The sequence below is a fragment of the Lepisma saccharinum genome, chromosome 14, assembly GCF_977018435.1.
Source record: "Lepisma saccharinum chromosome 14, izLepSacc3.1, whole genome shotgun sequence".
NCBI classification, from domain to species: Eukaryota; Metazoa; Arthropoda; class Insecta; order Zygentoma; family Lepismatidae; genus Lepisma; species Lepisma saccharinum.
Window position 1 is genome coordinate 74,058,178 of NC_139242.1, and position 10,191 is coordinate 74,068,368.

A 10,191-nucleotide genomic window follows, 5' to 3' on the forward strand; every position below is an offset into this window, starting at 1 on the left:
CAGCCGTTCTCAACGGTGCATAGCCATGGAAGGGGACTACTTCGAAGGACAGTAAGGTAGGTTTCATTAAGAATTCGTCTACTTTCGATATTCAGGATCGATCACCGAACTTTGTTGTCAGAGGTTGTATACAAAATACGCCCATCAGATTTCTCCTGTACAATTGTGTACTGTATGGGATGTAACATAAGCGCCAAATGGTCTTAGAAACTGTCGGATAGCCAAGCGATAAAACAACTGTCCATTTGAGTTATTGTTGATGATAATGTACATGTACCAAAGATAGAACTCGATTTGATTTGCTTCTAAAATTTTAGGTGCGTCAACACTTAGGCTATTTTGCAGCCGTTACATTATACGGGGTCCAGCCCCTTACCGTTACAAATAACTCTAACGTTCCATAAATAAAATCTTAAAATTTTCTGACTTCCGTTAAAAGCTGAGGCTCTAAATGGGCACTCAGCACACATAAGGAAAAAAAATAGGACACCACATAGAATTATACTGGCCATAGAGCAAGTCACCAGAGCCTCGTTTGTCTGCAAAATACACTCCAGGGTGTACTACGTGGAAGGTCACCCCTTACACCCCAGATGGAACTCGAAGTAAGCAACAGATGACTTATCGTGATGTGCATTTATATTATACAGGGTGAGTCAAAAGTCAGGTTACATATTGATTTATAGTATATCTTCAATGTGTGCACCTTGAACATGAATGCATTTGTGCACGCGACGTTTCCAGTTCTCCAGAATCTTTTGTAGAACTCCCCGCATAATTATATCTGCACATTACATAATGCGTTCCTTCAGATGCTGGATGTTCTGAATCTCAACTAAGTAGACGAGCGCCTTTAAATTACCTCCATTGGTCTGGAGACCGCGGTGGCCACTCAACGGGACCACGGTGACCGATTCATGCACCAGGAACCTGGACATTCAACCATTCACGGACAATTAACGAGCTACGGAAAACTTCCTATGAGCCCTGACTTTTGACTCACCCTGTAGATTTTTCAAAAATAACTGAATCTGATGTTCTTATTTCATGCGAAAGTGCCTTCCAGTTTTGAACGACTGATACAGAAAAGAAGTTGCGCAAAAATTCAATTTTGTGAGTTTTTACTGTTAACAGTTTGAAACTTTGGGACATAATCGGGGTTTCATAATGAAAGCAATCTGTCAGTGATATACAAATAATTACAGTTCTGAAAAAAATTCAGGGTTTACAAAGTTCACCATTCCTATGGTAAAAGCTGAGGGGGTGTTTAGCACAAATAAGAACAACATAGGCACAAAACAAAAACGGCATACAATAAGAAATTCCCTCGCTGCCAGGGGTGGCTGAAGATATAATTTTCACCCGGACGAGATGGAAGCTTGGGGTCTCCCTTAATTTCTATCTTCCCACCACCATCTACGCTGACACTAATTTCCACCACCCCTCAAAAAAGAAATGTGACCCATGTTACTATTTTAATGAGAAAAAATTATATCCTTACTACTTTGAGAATACCTTAAATATTATTGTTAAAGGATATGTTTACTCGTAGGTAAGTATTTACTTAATGTTCCTCACCGTGGTCCAAGGCTTCACGCAAGTTTGAGTTTCCTGGTGGAAGCGAAACTACTTTTCTTCTGAGATTTCGGCCTGTGTATGGAACCGGTGGGCACCCACCATCGTGAGGAAATTGGGGAGTTACAAGTGACGTAACGAGGTCACGGAAACCTACAATAACGACCTGGGGGTTCGTCGTGCTGACCACACGTCACCCCGTAACCGGTTGGATGATCTCGCACCTGCCGGTACGTAGGCCCTGGCCCTCACGGATTGTTGCGCCACAGTTTATACCGGTGTCCCAGAAGTCTTTCCCTGATTACAAACTTCATTCATATGCGCTATATGCAAGGTAGAGATGTGAAAGTGGTGCTAACCAAGCTTATTTCTTGCAGGTTTCAGTAATGTGGCTGTAGTGTAGCAGTGTCAGTGCCAAGGAAACCGGAATTATTGCTCTTGACATCGGGTGGCATCTTTCCATACAATGTTTCTTGGACTTGAGAGGATTTGGGAATACCAACTTATTGATGGCAGATATTCTAGACGAAAGAATTCTGGGCACTGACACTGCTACACTACAGCCACGTTACTCAAACCTGCAACAAAGAAACTTGGTTAGTTTTGCAACATTTTGGCACCACTTTCACATCTCTACATTGCATATAGCGGATATGAATAAAGTTTATAATCAGGGAAAGACTTCTGGAATACCCTGTATATTATTATTATTATGTATTTATTTAATACCTACATAAAACTAATAAACTCCATGGTGCACCAGTCCTCTAAAGACCAGGGTCTACCAGAGCGCCCTTTTCATTGTGTGACGCGTGGTCAACACACCGAGTCCCATCGCTGCTGCTATCTGGCTTTCGACGCCTCCCCTACTTCATTTCAAGTAGTCCGCCAGGGTCCTCACTTACTGGACCAATGCCGAAACAACCACCGGGAATCGAACCGCTCGCACCAAAGGCGAGAGCTCTAACCATTTAGCTACGCGGGAGTTCTTTAATACCTATAAAATTACAGTAATATCTTAGCTTATATTTGTATATGTTTTTGCAACATAGTCACTACTTTGTTTTGCAGAAGGAACTTCAATTAATTCTTGTGTAGAGGAATCCAACTATTTTAAAAACAAAGAGCCGTGCTTATAAAATCAGAAATAAGGTTTTGGTGTTTCTCAAGGGGACGCCTCGGTCTGGTGTCCCGGAGGGCGGCGCCTCGGGCAGTTGCATGCCCCTTAAGCCACCCCTACTCACTGCTATTCCAGCAGCCGCAGTTTCCTTGCCCTTTCCAGAGTACACTACAAGTGAAAAACGTTTGCACTTGGGATTACACCGCAGAAAATTTCAAACCCGATACTTCTGACACACTACCGTATCTTCAGCGAATTTTCTGAGTGAATGTCTTCACTTTATACGAGCATTATATATATAAGCTACCGAAAGAGCCTGCAACTAACCCAATTTATCCCCATGGCGACCATGTACTCCGGTATCTCGTACAGTGTGAAATGTATTGCGAGTTCTCTTTCCGTGAGGCCTGCGGAGGCCAGATAAGCGGATGGAGAACACGATGGATGGGCGAGGAGTTTGTCTCGATCAGAAAGCAACGCGACCGGATCATTTGGGCACGGGGAGACCGGGAAGTTGCAAGAACAAGACTCCAAGGACTTTAGAGTTGATGATGGGAATTGCTAAGTAATGAAAGTCGATCCACTTCTGGGGTGAGAGCTGAGAGGTAAATATTGGAATTTTCAGGTCAAAAATATTTTTAAAAATACAAATTTTTAGATTACCCATAAATCTTTGTCAAATTTTACTCGACAAAAACAAGTTTCCAAATTACTATTCGCCGTTATTAAAACAGTATCAGTTTATAAATTGCACAGAGTTCCTCCATAAATCAGTATGCATTTCTTTTTCTTGTGGACGCGGTTTCGATTGCTACTGTAATCTTCTTGTTATGTGTAAATGTAAAGAAACATTGTGAATTGAAGAAGCTTGCATTTGCAATCGAAGCGGGAGACGGCTCATTTATAAAGTTGAAAAGATTTTCTTTGCTACGTGATTACTCATTATCATAGTAAACAATATCTCTTTTTTGTAGATAGAGAGAGAGAGAGAGGTCTGAAATCAAACCAAATTCCTTGCTTTCTTAAACCACACGGATATTATTTTCATTACTTTAATGATAGTTTCGACATTTTATATTTTTTTAGGACTCATTAGAGGGTACCCCAGACAGCCCCTGTACTCACGCCTATGCGTGAATCATGCATATCACCTTCCGTACGGGGCTACGCACCTATTCCCTAAATTTTCAATTCAATTTTCCATACTCGTACCTCAGGAGCACATCTTATTAAATCTCTATATTATTTTGCGTCCATATATTACGAAAGAACTAAGTATGATTATTTTACAGTGCCATTTGTTTCCTAATTATCGTAATGAACAATGATACATCAATATGAATTACTCCAATGTGTCCAACTCCTGCCTCTCCAATTTTCAATTCTTGCAAATTACTGTAGCAGCACTCCAAAATATTCTTCCAAAGGTTTACTTTTTATGCCAATTCATTAAACTGTTTTAGAGTGTAGGCCTAAACTGTGGTTTCCTTAGCACACTATTTGGAAAGTATTTCTGTTCCCTCAGTTTCTGAAATCTGTTCAACTTGCTAAACCCGGATATTTCTAGTATGTTTATTTGAATTTTGGTACTTTCATCTCTCTTTAGGTTACTTACGGTGGTGATAGCGGTGATTATACGACAAAGATAAAAAGCACTACGATATAAACAGCTATGTCTTCGCCCAAATTCGAACTCAAAACTTTAAGAGGCTAAGCCCTGCGACAGGTTAAGTTTGCAGCAACATTTCACACATGTAGACCCAAACGTGCGCGTAGAATATAGTTCCGCTGCAATACAGCCGATTTTCTTGCTGCCTGTGACATGAATAGCTCGACGGTTGAGGTAAGATTGGAACGTGAGATGCTGAGCGCTATTCTCGCGTGGATTAATACATAAAACTTGCTGCAAAGTTAACCTGTCGCGAGGCTTAGGTAGTCAGTGAAGCACTCAAAATACCTGACAACCAAGGCAGCTATTTCCAGAAGTGATTAGCATTAGCAACGTAAATGAAAAATTGGTGCGCTCGCCGCAAGACATGTGTCATTATTGTAAGTTGCAGAACACATGAAGGAATTAGAAAAACAAGTTTGGTAATCTATGTATGTGCAACCTTAGGGTCTAATTTCAACTTCCTCTACTAGATGGCAGCAAGAGGTCTTGTCGTTGGTAGTAAGTTAGGCAAATAATACAAGTTATTAAGAATCAAGAATTGACGATCTTAATGACAACTTCACGGAATCATTTGTCTTTCGCTGTGACTAGTTTGATTCCCAAGAAGTAAACAAGAATACCTGCTGCCATCTTGTAGAGGAATTATGACTTATTCCGCGAGGGCGTGCAGCTCTTTCACACGAACCTTTCTTCTCTAGCTGAATTGGATATTCTCTGCCTGGCTCTTAATGCCGAGATAAGAACAGCAGCGACCAAGTAATCTTAAGCGAAGAATCTACGTCTGGAGCACCTAGGTCGTATCCAACTCATACCTGAAGCACAACGAAGAGAGCTAAATAAAATCGATACATAAAACCTCCCATTCGTGACCTCTAAGATTGGCTTCTTGCAACAAAGTATCTGAAAAATGTCCTGCCACCATTTCCCTCGGGTGCACATCCCAATTTTCCCGAAAATTCCCCGAACACTCGTAGTAGGTGACTTCAGCGAAACATGAGAGAGGAAAATAAATGATTTCACTTATACCCAATAGGGCAAAGGGTAGAGTGGGGAAGGCGGAAGATTAGTTCGGACTGAAATTCCCATTTGCTCTGAAAGTAACGCCACTCCCTCTCGGAAAGTTATTTAGAGCTCTACTCCGGGGATCGAAGCTTCAGCACTCTTGAGGAAAATTTTGTTGACCATCCCGACGTCGATACGGGTCTTACAATGGGAAAACATCCCCAGCATTAGAGCACGTATGTGATGAGCTCTCCCTTCTAAATAGCTATTTACCAGAGGGCTACACTCTGTCCCATCTATCTGTGGAGCAGACAAACGAAAACAAGTCTCTGCGTAAGTAGTGACACGAGACGGCTCCATCAATTGATACGACCCTGGAGGTATGCGTACTTGACTATACTATTTATACCACGGTAACAGAAATCTCTTAATCTTAGGGGATAGGTTCTTTAGTAGAGAATTCCAAATAAGAAAGAGTTTTATAGCCAAGAGGATATAGTTAAATGCGGATCTATATTCTGAAAACTGTACACAATACAGAGAAAAATATATAGCGAAGCTTGTGTATACATTGAAATATATATATATATATATATGTTGATACCAAATTTACGTCGGTTATATTCTTTATATATATATATGTATGTATGAATCATTGAAAGGAAATCTTCTTCTTCATCTTCTTCAAATAGAAATAGAAAAGCCTTCTTCTTCTCTTTCTTCTAATTTATTTTCTTTCCTTTTAAAGCGTAATCATATATGTGGTCGCTTTCCCGTTTTTTGCATTATACAACAACACAAGCTATACTTATAGGAAGATTAGGGGCGTCTAAACTGACAGTAGCGCCACCTCCTATGTAACGACCAAAGGAGAATAACCCTGGATCGCTAACAGCAAGCGCTACCAATTGCCCAGTGCGTCTAATAAGGAGAGCAACCGTAAGTGCTTCGGGACGTCTAATTTGGGCACAGCGCCACCAAGGGACGGACAACCACAAAAGCTGACAATGTTCTCCTCGTCAGAGGTATTAAATCAAATTTTGATCATTAGGATCAAAAAGGATACATTTCTGAATTTATTTGCTCACTTATTAACTTTCCTAATTGTTTCATATACGAGCATATTCTTAATTATCTTAATTAGCTATTTACAACATTTTATTCACTCCTTCACTAATTTTTATACTCTTCCTTTATGTATTTTGCATTTACTATAATATATGAAATCACTCTTCTCCGCTCCTGGTTACTACAATTAACTCGGTTCCTCTGTATTTGGCGTGCTGCCATCTATCGTCACTCTCGTGAAACATTTCTTCCTTGCATTTCTCATTGTGTCGTCGGAACTGGCATGTGACACGATGAACACGTGAGAGTAACGGGATTGAGTGGAGGGGGAAAGCGACTGCAGCTACAGCCTTCTCAGCAGCGTGTACTGCTTCGCTCTTCCCACTCGATCCCCCCTTCTCTTCCACTATGCGCAGCCTTGCTCCAGATATAACTGAGAAAGGGTGCACGAAGCTGACGTGTCCTACTTTAAAGGTACGATCCCAGCATTTCCCCGGTGTGACACTGACCTGAGTCACAAATAGAAATCTCAGCGATATGAACTAACAGATGACAGAACCTTTAACTTTCTTATTCATCTTTTTTTAAAAAATTAATGCCGCTTTGTCTGTTTAGGACAATTGCGATGATGAGGGTGAATGATGATTAGAAAAAAATGATGAATACACACTCACAAAACAAAACAAAAGACACAGAGTTGAAATTTATCGTACAGAAAGATGGGTTTATGTACGATAAATTACAACTGTTTTCTTTGATTTGGGAATTGATTGAATGACAGTTAGATGTCGGGCACACGTGGTACTGCCCTCTGACACGAACAATGTTCCCAGTACACCTCGCAACTTGTTTCACAAGTTTATTTTTTTTAAAAAAAGAAATATGTCATAATTAACGGCACTAAATAGAAATGCATAAAATGCATTTATCGTTTATTTTTTCAATTCGATAAAAACCCACAGAGACTATCGATACATCTCGGAAATCATCGGAAACGACTCGAAATCTGCCTATTATTCATGTTTGTTTTCACTTTGTACAAAAACTTCTTTTTTTTTTTTACATTAGTAACTTTTTCCGTGTGTTGGATTCTTGAATGGGGGTCGTATTCATCAGAGAGGCTGTCTTCCTTTTTAAGTTCTCAATTCTATATTTTGTCATATTTCCCTGCAATGGCCATTCTTTAATTTAGGCATACTGGCACATAAATGTGTGTGTGTTGGGTGGGGGGAGGTTATGACACATCCAACCTTGCCAAATGAGCAGTTCATTTTCTGTGAATTGATGCCTTTTGTGGGTTACCTACTACTCTAAATAATAATAATATTAATGTTCTTTGAACACGGAATTCAATTTCTCTACATAAAGGAAAGATCGGACAAAAAAAGGGATATTTTCACCTGGAAAAGGAAAGTTGTGACCTTAGATTCTGGCAACACTGCGCTAACCATTAAAATACTCTCCTCGCTGCATCACACAGTCAGAGGCTTCTACCGATGACTGATTCGAAGCAACATTGGTTTGAGGTCCGAACTTGTGAATTATTGAAAGCCTCCTCAATGTGGACGGCGGGGAGAACCGTGTGAGGTCGAAAAGGTTTCAGCGAAGACAGAGCTTCAAACATGGCCGCCCAGTTCGCCTTGCATGCGCGTGTCTGGTTGTTTTATGCTGTCCACAAGCATGCCGTGGGACGCTCGGAACGTGAACCGAAAGAGGATGGTGTTAGAGGAGAACGCTTCACTGAATAATTTCCTAAGGTTGCGGTTCTACATGGCACAGGCGTTGGAATGGCATAAAAGGTTTGTTTATTCTTGTTCTGCTGGTTGCAGATACTCTGGGCGCATAGCCAAACTCGTTACGAAGCCGAGCCAGTACTTCAAGTTTATTGGTTGGTTGATTTGGTGTTTTAAGTCAACTTCATGCACAGTAAGGCTGGACCTACAGTTTAAAGTGGGATCCGAACAACTATGCGCCTCCACGGGACCCCTTGATTACAAGGCGAAGACGCTACCATTGCGCCATCGGGGAGGCCCACTTCATGCTTGTGTTGACGATGAAGATAAATGGTAATTGATGAACTGATGGCAGAGCAACCATAAATGTTCACTCCGCGTAGCGAACCTACAACCTTAGGTTGCTCAGCGCAGTACCACTGAACCGTGTATGCTGTCTCTCTGCTGTACAGTAGGATTCATAAGAATTTATCAACAAATTGTACTTCTATCTACGTGGCGGAGTGGTTAGTACACCGCAATGCAAATCCTGGCCTGGACATGGATGTTCTTTGTGAATGTCCCTTCAGCAATTTAACCGTATCATCACTCATTCCATCGTCGCGATTAGCCAGAAGTTGCAGAAAAGTGTCGTAAGTAATCAAACGCGCATGAACTATAGTTTGTGTACAAAAGTTCAAAATAATAACAAGAAAATGCATGTAGTAATCAACGTTCTTGACAGTTATGTGTCGTCCACAGAAGATCGTGCTACCCACTCCTACACGGATGTCGGCTCATGCACATCTGACATGATCAAAACTTCTTTTGTCGCCTTTAAAATTTTAATTTTTGGACTTGACTGGTTTTCGTACTGAGGTCTTCAATTGATCAGCAAGATAGGTGATTAAGTAATGTTGTGTACGATAACTTGAAACACTGATAGCACCCCAGGAATAAAATATTTTCCAGTGGTTGTCATACTGACGCAGTTCCTGTAGGACTCCGCAATAAATTCCCGGACTAATTTATGTATGCCAGTCTGGAGTCACGTGGAGCAACAGCTGGAGAGAAAACACGCAAAATGAAACTCTGCAACGAGTAGCCTTGTTGCAGAGTTTTATTCCAGGACGAAAATGACGTGTGGGGAACGGACAATGTGAGCCTGTCCGAACAGCGACACCAGCAGAAACATTGCTTCTTCCAGAAACTTTGCGACAGTTCTTGCGCGAATGGTGGAAGTCACTAACAGACATGGCAGCTGCTGCATTTCCCGTGTCTGTCGTTTCAAAGAAAGTCCTGTAACATTCTCCAACCAGTACCAGAACACGCAGACACACACGGAGGGTTAAATAGGGCTATGAAACCGACTGTGAAATGCTTCCAATTTTGCTGGAATGTTTACGCAAACACTATCTGCGCTAACATTGCAACAGTACTATTGTTGTTAGCTATGGAGGCAGAAAAGCAAGTTGGAGCTTCAATACGACCTCAAGTGTATGAATTACTACTAGAGCAAAAAAAAAAAGGAATATAGCTAATTACATTATTTGGAAATCACTAAGGGGTTTCTCTGCGTTAAGCTTTACTTTTCGAAGTAAGATTAACAAATAAAAATGATATTAAAGATGAAATTAAAAGCAGACTTAATTCAGGAAATGCGTGTTACTTTTCTCTTTATAAACTTTTATCTTGTCGTACAATATCTAAAAAACTAAAAGTTACAAAACAGTAATTTTGCCTGTACTATTATACGGATACGAAACTTGGTCCCTTACATTAAAAAAGAAACAAATTAAGAATATTTGAAAATAAAATCCTTAGAAAAATATGTGGACCTAAAAGGGATGAGAGACAGGTGAGTGGAAAAGGTTACATAATTTAGAAGTACAGAATTTGTATTCATGTCCGGATATTATTAGAATGATTAAATCAAGAAGACTTAGGTGGGCAGGTCATGTGGCACGAATGGGAGAGGAAAGAAGAGTTTACAGGATTCTTGTTGGGAAACCTGATGGTAAGATACCTGTAGGAAGGCCAAG